Below are 10000 nucleotides of genomic sequence, written 5' to 3' on the forward strand. Positions count from 1 at the left end.
GGTGTGGTAGGGATCTATGAAAGGCCATACACACCGGGTATGAAGCTAAGAAGAGACGAAAACAAGAACATCTTGAATCCTTTATTTGAAAACATTCCGCCGTATTTTTAAGCATTTTTTTAAATTAAAAAAATGAGGGTCGGGGTCATTTCCACGGTCGGGCGGGGACGCTAAAGAAGTAATTTTTTTATGTGGCTTAAGTGATAAACATGTAACTGCAGTTCAGAGGCTTTTGTAAGTTGTTTATTCCGCACAACGATAACTGAAACGTAGAAAATATTTGAAACGCATGTGGAAAGTGTGACTTGTTTACTTGAGCGTCTTTATCCTTAATCCCTCTCAGCTTAAATGATGGCTAGTTGTTATGAAATTGAAGGGTTGATTTGTCTATAATTTTACCTGAACTTGGCCTAGATTTTCGTCCTTTTTGCAACCTGTTTCACATAGCTCTGTGGCAGAACAAGACAGTACTCCAGATCTGCACCCTGTAGGATGAGTCTCTGCCAAGTTATTGTAGTTGGACTTGTAGGACGATAGACACACAATAAAGACTTTAGTTTACAAAACAGCTCGAACAACGACAGGCCACTTTATCAGAAGAGGTTAGTCCTATATTCTGGGAGTCTAGTTGATTTGTCTCTTACTATCTTCTTTAGGAGAGAGGTAAGGGGAAATCACGTTTACTCGGTGCCATCACGTAATGATGATTTAAATTCTCTGATTTGTACACATAAAACAGTCTTCTCTGCATTCGCTTCCTTACTCTGTACTTTTGCAATAGGAATCTGTCAGTGCTAGACAGCACATTCAAGCCACTGGCTAGATCATTATAACACACTGGCAGCAGCAATCAGAGTCAGTAAGTAAGAGTTAGTGAACGGACAGTGAATGAGTAGTAATGTGAAGGACAGAGCTGACGTGGAAAAGTCAGTGTTTTGCAAGTGTACCTCAGTTATATATATATATATATATATATATATATATATATATATATATATATATATATATATATATATATATATATATATATATATATATAGATAGATAGGTAGATAGATAGATTGATAGATAGATATAGATATACAGATATATAGATAGATCATCATCATCATCATTGCCGGATGTCATGTATCCCAAACGGGGTGGCTAAGGGCTTAGAGTTAATTGTTTTACAGGGAGGGGCACTAATCCTCCACCAACCCCACTTGACACGTAGGGATGCCAACAGCATCTGGTGTTCCCAGGCGGTCACCCATCCAAGTACTAACCAGACCCAACGTTGCTTATATACATATATATATATATATATATATATATATATATATATATATATACAGTAATCCCTGTACTATCCAGACCACCACTTTCTGTACATCCCCACTTACCAGACATAATCATCCCAGGATCCAATATTCTCAAAATGGTCCAAAAACCGGAAAAAATTAAAAAAAAATCCGACTTTTTCCCACCCTTAATTTGAACTTGGCGCGCATGGCGCAGGACAGCTTTGTTTTGGTGCGTCATTCCTCCAACGTCTGCTAGAGAGCCCCTGTATCCTCCCCACTTACCGCCCGTCTCTTGTCGTGAGTGTACGCTTGTCTTCATGGCTGCCCACGTGCTTGCTTTTGTGGTGGTGCCTTACCTGCTGCAGGCTCTCCTGCTGCTCTTGTGCCTCTCCTTCGTGTATGTGATGATGGCCCAGCCGCCTGAGAAGAGGAAGAGAGTGGTTTTGACTCTGGAGAAGAGGGAGATATTGGAGAAAGTGGATGGAGGATGGTCTTCGTCATGCATCCTTCATGAGTTCAACCTGGCCCGATCTACTTTGATATCAAGAGATCCCGAGACAAACTCATGCAGTACACGGCTGACTTCTCGTCGAAAAGCAAACGCAATGTGGAGAGGAAGACGATGTTTACTCCCAAGTTTGCTGAAGTCAACCACTCCACGTTGATTTGGTATCAACAGCAACGTGCTGCTGGTGTGATGGTACGTGGTACGGAGCTGAAGGCTGCTGCTGAGAAGTTCGCAAGGCTTCACAACGTCCTAGACTTCAAGGCATTTGAGGGTTGGCTCATCGTGTTCAAGTTACGACATGGCCTTACCAACCATAAGTCTCATGGCGAAGCTTTGGACGGTAACGAGGATGGAGTAGAGGAGTTTCGGCACAAGGTGAAGGGCTTGATCGACAGGTAGGGCCTCACTCTTGGTCAAGTCTACAGCGCTGACGAAACTGGTTTATTCTATCGCTCTTTGCCTACGAACACTCTAGCAAAGGAGACGGAGAAGCATGTACCTGGCCACAAGCTTTGCAAGCAAAGGATATCTGTTTTGTGTTGTGCTAATGCTAATGGCATGCACTGGCTTAAGCCCGTTATTGTTGGCCGTGCAAAGCAGCCTCGGTGTCTTCGTGGGGTGATGGATGTCCTTCCTGTCGTTTGTTACCATTCCTTGAAGGCATGATTCACAGCTCACATCTTCAAAGACTGGTTCCACCGCCATTTCGTCAAGGAGGTCATACATTACCAGACGGAGAAACTGGGAATCCCATGTGACCAGATAAAGGCCCTCCTTCTCCTCGACAATGCACATGCCCACCCATGCGACAAGGACTTGGTGGCTGAGAATGGCCGCATTAGGTGCATGTTTCTGCCACCTAATACTACTGCTCTCATCCAACCAATTGACCAAGGAGTGATTGTGGCAACGAAGCGGCTATACTGACGGAAGTTCCTAGACGAGGTGATGGTTGTTCTCGAGGACGAGGACGAGCGCAGGGAGGGATGGGACATGTGAGGCCAGCGGACTTTGGAAAACCTTCGCCGCTACAACATCAAGTCTGCCATTTACAACTGGGCCAGTGCATGGAAGGAAGTCCCTGTCAAGACTCTAGAAAATGGTTGGTCTCGTCTGCTTCTCGGAACGGATGTTGAGCACGATTTCCTAGGTTTCGACGTGGATGACTTCCATGCACGTCTACATGCGGATAGGGACGATGTTGATGTAGACGAAGTGCGTGAGAGGTTGGATGACGACAAGGGCGATCCTGGGTATCAGACCCTGTCTGATATAGAGATCGCATCTTCAGTTGCAGGTGTCAGTACCCAGCTTGAAGATTCCGACGAGGATGGCGACGATGATGCAGACTCCTCTCAGCATAACACTACTCCAGCCATCCCCAAGCTGAGCGCACTCTGGGAACACCTAGAGTTCGTTCTGGACTACCTGGAACACCCGGACTGCGACAGGGAGATGGGGCCCTTGGGACTTGTGGAGGAAGTGCGTGCTTTCAGGCATTGCATCATTAATTGTCAGAATCGTCGTTCCTTGCGTCAATCAATGATTGACAGCTTTTTCAGGACCGTGACCCCTGCTGTGCCCAGCCCTGGCTCCACTCAATTGCCTCCCGAAGACAGGCCCTCATGCTCCGAGCCACAGCCCAGCACATCGGCCACAGTGGAGTCACCACTCGACGTGAGTTTGCACCTATCTTCAGAGTCGTCTGCAGTGGGTACTCCATCACCACGACCCAGCAATGCACCCCTTAATCAACTCCCTATGCTACTCTCAAACTCTGACAGTGATTAAACGACAAGAACTTCTCCACTAGACCACACGGGAATTTAGTGTTGTGCAGTGAAAGAAAAACAGTGCATACAGTATTGTTAAGAAATTAGAAATCTGAGTGAAAAGACAAAGTTTTTTTACTATAAATTTAACGTAAATTAACTTGAGTGTGTTTTGTTTAGAAAATGGTCTTATGAGTGGAAAGACTTAAAGTGCGGAGTGCAACACTTATTTCATTAAGTTACAGTGGAGCATAAGTAAGACAAGAGTGCCAGTGTAAAGAGAATGGACTTCTGAGTGAGAATGACTAAGTTAAGTTCAAGACTTCATGAACAGTGTACTGCAAGTGCTTCAGAAAATCCTTCTTACTGTCAGAGTGTGAGAGGAGGTGGTTGGTAATTTCATCGAGATGGCCAGGGACCTGCTGTAAGTACCCGGAATGTTTCATACTGTACTGTACTGTATTTTCCATACTGTACTTACCTCTAACACCTCATTTTACTCTTTTATGTCCCTTATTGGTGTGAATAGTATCTTAGATGCTATGCATGTGCAGTAGGGAGGTGTTTTTTCTGAGTTAGGCTATGTTAGAGTCCATAACTACCAGTCCAGGAGCCAGGGACTTGTAAGTACCAAGAATGTTTAATATTGTATAAACCCACCTCAAAAACCTCATTTATGGTTCTTTTGCATTTATTTCAGTCTTTCATGTCCCTTATTGGTGTGATTTGGGTCTCAAATAGGTGCTATGCATGTCCTGAGGGAGTTGTATAGGTGTTTTTCTGAGTTAGGGTCCATAAGTACAAGTCCAGGAGCCTGGTGCGCACTAACCGGAGAGGACCACTTTCCGGACATGCCTTTGGCTTTATTACGTCGCATAGTGGAGGGATTACTTATATATATACATATATATATATATATATATATATATATATATATATATATATATATATATATATATATATATATCTTGTGGTAGGTGGGGGCACTCACCATTCACTCACTCGATATATATATATATATATATATATATATATATATATATATATATATATATATATATATATATATATATATTGTTACAAAACCTATGATTTCATCATCCTTTGTATAATTCTAACATACAGTATGCTGCATGTTTGATCACGATTCGCCTCGTGGCTTCCATAGTGTCTAGGCTTGCGTGTTTTACATCACTCCCCCCTTCTACCCGTATAGTAGAGTAAGTCGTTCTTTCTGTTGTTCAGAGCAGGAGTGTCAACTCTTTGTCCCCTATGGCTTCATTTGCGTGTCATTCTTACAAGTTGTATCAAGCTCTACCGGCCCCTATATAATAAGCTCAGTCTCTGCATTAATTGCCACTTAGATCTAGTCCTCATTTTGTTCACATCTCTGTCCTCCCCTGTACAGTTGTTATTATTTTTGTGAGTGCTCAGGAAGTCTCCAACCATCTAGCTGCTGTGTAATTTGAGTATAAGTGTTATTACATTTTTTCTTGTACTGTATAGCATAAGGTGTTAATTCGTAGGCCTGGTGAGGTTTTTGTGATTAATGTGGAGTTTTACTGTCAGCCATTGCTAATAATATTTTGTATCTGTAATAATATATCTTGCATTCACTGAGCATTATCAGGTTTTCTCATTTTATCAGGGCCGACTTAGATAAATTTACGCTTGCTAATTTCGTGTTAATAGAGGCTATTGCGGTTAACCATATATTTAACCTGTTTTTTGCCATTACATTATCCTTATGAGTCCTGAATGTTTAGTTGTTAGTTTGAGCATTAAACTTTAACTTGTAATTTTACTTAACTCTCTTGTTTTGAACCTGGAACTTTACGGGACAGCAGTGATTTTTAGTATTCTCACTTAAAGTATTCATTATCTCTCTCTGTTCCATAACATAAAATTGGCGACCTCGCCAGGATATTCAGGATATTATCATAAGGATATTGCTTGATATTTTGTGACTGTGATTTATTCATGATGTCTACTATTACTACGCTTCATGAAGCCAAAGATTTTTTGTCAAATGTGCAAACAGTGTGTGATGTAGAAAACAGAACAAAGAATGAACTTAAGCTTGTTGCTCAACAATTGGGAATTGCTGTTCGCTCTCATCATTCTAAAGATCAAATTGTTGACATGATTAATGAAAGCTTGTTTAATGTAACTCCTCCAAATTAGCAAACGCAGATTGAATTAGCTAAGTTACAGCTAGCCCTGCAGGAGGCTTGTGCTAAGGAGGCTGAGTCTCAGGCTTGTGCTAAGGAGGCTGAGTGTCAGGCTCATGCTAAGGAGGCTGAGTGTCAGGCTCCTGCTAAGGAGGCTGAGTTTCAAGCTCGTGCTAAGGAGACTGAGACTAAGGAGGCTGAGTGTCAGGCTCGTATTCAGGAGGCACAGGCACAGCCTCAGGCACAAATTGAACTTGCTAGGATTCAGGCAGACTATGAGTATCGCATGAAACAAGGTGGAACTGGATCATCTAGCTCTGATGATTTTGATGTGGCTAAAAATGTTAAACTTGTCCCCCCTTTTAATGAATCTGATTTAACAAAGTATTTTCAGTTGTTTGAGAGGGTAACTACAGGTTTTAATTGGCCCAAAAAGTATTGGCCAGTACTCCTTCAAACTGTTCTCACCGGTAAAGCTCAAGTAACTTATGCATCTTTGCCTCAGGATCAATCTGATAATTATGATGTGGTTAAGAGCTTGATTCTTAAGGCCTATGAGCTTGTTCCTGAAGCCTATAGAGTAAAATTTAGGACAACTTATAAGCAAGATAAGCAATCCCATGTTGAGTATGCAAAAATCAAAGAAGCTCTGTTAGAGCAGTGGTTAAATTCTAAGAATGTGGGTTCTGATTTTGGTAAATTTAAGCAGATGATTTTGCTGGAGGACTTCAAAAGGTGTATTAATAATGATGTAAGCCTATATCTTGATGAGAAAAGAATAGATAATTTGTCTGATGCTGCAGTTTTAGCTGATGAATATGTTCTAACTCACAAGAGATATTCTAGAGAAAAAAGGAAAGCTGAGAGTAAGTACGTTGCCTCTACTCAGAGTACAGGTAACAGGAAAGAGAATAAAGATGATGTTTCTCAGGAAGTAAATACCAGCTTCACCTCTAGATTTCAGAAAAGTAAATGTACTTATTGTAGTAAGCTTGGTCATACTACGGAGAAATGTTTCAGGAGACAGCGTGATGTGAACAAAAAGAAGTCTTTAAATATTCAGTCAATTGGTCTAGTGTCCACCCTTGAGAGTTCCCAGAATTCTTTAACTGAGTTAACTGAACCTGCTTTGAGGGGTAAATTAAATTCTCATGATGAAGCTCCTCTTTTGAGCAGTAACGTGGGTGACACCCTCAAGAGTTCATGTGCTAATTTCCTGTCTGATGGTTTTGTCAGTCCTCTGGACAGTAATGAGAGGAAATCAGTTAAAATATATCGTGATACAGGTGCTTGCCAATCCCTTATGCTGACCAGTGTTCTAGGCTCTAATGTTAATTCCTCTGATGAAACTGCAATCTTACAAGGTGTAGGGAATAATTACTTCTCTGTCCCTCTGTGCAGAGTGAATTTAGAGTCTGATTTTGTTAATGGTTCCATTATGGTTGGGTTGGTTGAGACACTCCCAATGTCAGGAGAAACTTTCTTACTTGGAAATGATATTGGTGGAAGTCAAGTGTGTCCAGCTCCTCAGTTGTCTAGTGAGCCAGTGGCTGCGACCCAGGATTGTGATGTCCCTGATGTGTTCTCTGCATGTGCTGTCACTAGGGCTAAGTCTAAAGTTACTGGTGATTTAGAGGATAATGATGATGATGATGTTATCCTAGCTGACACTTTTCTTGCTAATTTGGACCACTCACCAGATGAGGCAGTACCCCATAGTGTTGATAATTTGTCTCGTCAAGAGTTGGTTGAGTTGCAGGTTGCTGACCCTGAGTTGAAAGGTCTAGCTAACTCTGCTTGCAGTGAGGAAGAGTCAGCTGGTGCTTCTACTTGTTATTATATAAAGTCAGGAGTACTTATGAGGAAGTGGAGACCCCCAACAGCATCAGCCGACTGTGAATGGTAGGTTGTACATCAAGTTGTCATCCCTCGTGTTTGTAGGCAGGATATCATTAGAGTGGCTCATGATTCCAGTTTGGCAGGACACCTTGGAGTGAGGAAGACTGTGGCACGCATTTTGAAACACTTCTACCGGCCAGGTATCTTCAGAGATGTTTCCTGGTATTGTAAGTCTTGTCACACCTGTCAAGTTGTGGGGAAGTGTAATCAGACGGAAAAGGTTTCATCTCTAGTTCCCATTCCTCCTTTTGAGGTGCCATTCACCCGTGTGTTGGTGGATATTGTGGGCCCTCTTCCTAAGGCTTCTTCAGGATTTTCTTATGTGTTGACCCTGATTGATATGGCTACTCGTTATCCTGAAGCCATTCCACTTAGAAATATCTCAGCAAAGAACGTGGTTAAGGAAATGCTGGGGTTCTTCACCAAGTTTGGTCTGCCCAAGGAGGTACAGTCAGATCGGGGAAGTAATTTCATGTCAAATGTTTTCAAGCAGTCTCTGAAAGAGTTGGGCATCACCCAGATCACGTCTTCAGCTTACCATCCCCAGACCCAAGGAGCGTTGGAGAGATATCATCAAACACTCAAATCGATGCTCAAGAAATACTGTTTGGAACATCAGAAAGACTGGGATAAAGGTCTTCCATTTGTTGTATTTGCCACAAGAGAATCTCCAAATGAATCACTGGGCTTCTCACCCTTTGAACTACTGTTTGGCCATGAAGTAAGAGGACCCCTTAAGCTACTCAAGGAATGCTGGCTGTCTTAGGAAGATGACGTCAACCTGCTGGAGTATGTGATGAAGTTCAAAGAACGGCTGTCCACTGCTTTACAGCTGGCGAGAGAGAATTTAGGAGCTGCTCAGGAGAAGATGAAGACTTGGTATGATAAGAAGTCCAGGTTACGCCACTTTCAGCCAGGAGATCAGGTTTTGATTCTGCTACCGGTGCATGGGCAACCTCTTCAAGCCAAGTTTAGTGGTCCTTATTTCGTGGAGAAGAAACTCAGTGATGTCAACTATGTCATCGCCACACCAGATCGTAGAAAGAACAAGCAACTTTGTCACATCAACATGCTAAAGTTATATCACAGGCGGGACGAAAATAACCCAGTCTGCACTGTAGCTGTTCCACCCGAGTCTGCAAGTGAAGCTCTTCCATGCAGCATGAGCCTGAGTGATAGTTTGGGGAAGAATCCTGATATCATGAATGATCTCCAGACTAAGCGTTCTCATCTAGCTCCCGAGGAAAGGCAGGAGTTTTCGGCATTACTGCAGGAGTACCCGCAAGTGTTCCGTGCCACTCCAGGAAGAACCACTGTGTTGATGCATGATGTCGATGTTGGAGACGCAAAGCCAATTAAACTGCCTCCTTACCGTGTGAACCCAGTGAAAGTTCCTCTCATCCAGAAGGAGCTTGGCTACCTGTTGGACCACAAGATGATTGAGCCCTGTCAGAGCGAGTGGAGTTCTCCTGTCACTCTAGTTCCTAAGCCAGGTGGGTCACAGCGGCTTTGCATTGACTACAGACGTGTTAATCAGATAACCAAAACAGACACTCACCCTCTCCTTCGCGTGGAAGATTGCATAGACAAGATCGGAAAGGCTAGGTACATAAGTAAGTTTGATTTGTTAAAGGGATACTGGCAAGTACCTATGACTGAACGTGCTAGGGAGATCTCATGTTTTATAACACTAGGAAAGACTTTTGCATGTTCTGTAATGCCATATGGTATGAAGAATGCACCAGCCACATTTCAGAAGCTCATGAATGTTGTAACAGAGGGTTTGGCAGGGTGTGTTGTTTATATTGATGATGTATTCAGTGACAACTGGAAATATCACCTATGCCATGTCAGTAAATTTCTTGAGCGTTTAGCTCAGGCTAATCTTGTAGCTAATTTATCAAAGTGTGAGTTTGGTCAAGCTAAAGTTCAGTACCTTGGGTACGTAATTGGTGATGGACATGTTGCACCACCAGGAGCTAAGGTTCAGGTTATAAGTGATCTTCTCAGACCTAAAAGTAGGAAAGAGCTACAAAGATTTTTGGGAATGGTAAGTTATTACAGAAGATTTGTTCTTAACTTTTCAATTCTTGTATCACCACTTACAGACCTACTGAAAAAGGGAGTTAAATTTGTCTGGACCGATAACTGTGAATCCTCTTTCAGTTAACTTAAAGCTATCCTATTAAGTCAGCCAGTGCTCGCTCCTCCAAATTTTGCTAAGCCTTTTAAGATGGCTGTTGATGCAAGTGATACAGGAGCTGGGGCTGTTTTGCTGCAAGAGGATGATCAGGGTATTGAACACCCTGTATCTTATTACAGTAAGAAGTTCACTCCACCTCAAAAGAACTACTCAACTATTGA

At 42.4% G+C, this 10000-nt stretch overlaps 1 pseudogene; it reads right to left on the minus strand.

The window, feature by feature from the left end:
• The window catches only part of LOC145391133 (lachesin-like), a 59677-nt pseudogene extending 58072 nt beyond the window's left edge, over positions 1–1605 (minus strand).
• Positions 1606–10000: the final 8395 nt, after the last annotated feature.

Source organism: Coenobita brevimanus, chromosome 17 (genome assembly GCF_032717465.1).
Source record: "Coenobita brevimanus isolate Jiangsu-jjx chromosome 17, ASM3271746v2, whole genome shotgun sequence".
NCBI lineage: Eukaryota > Metazoa > Arthropoda > Malacostraca > Decapoda > Coenobitidae > Coenobita > Coenobita brevimanus.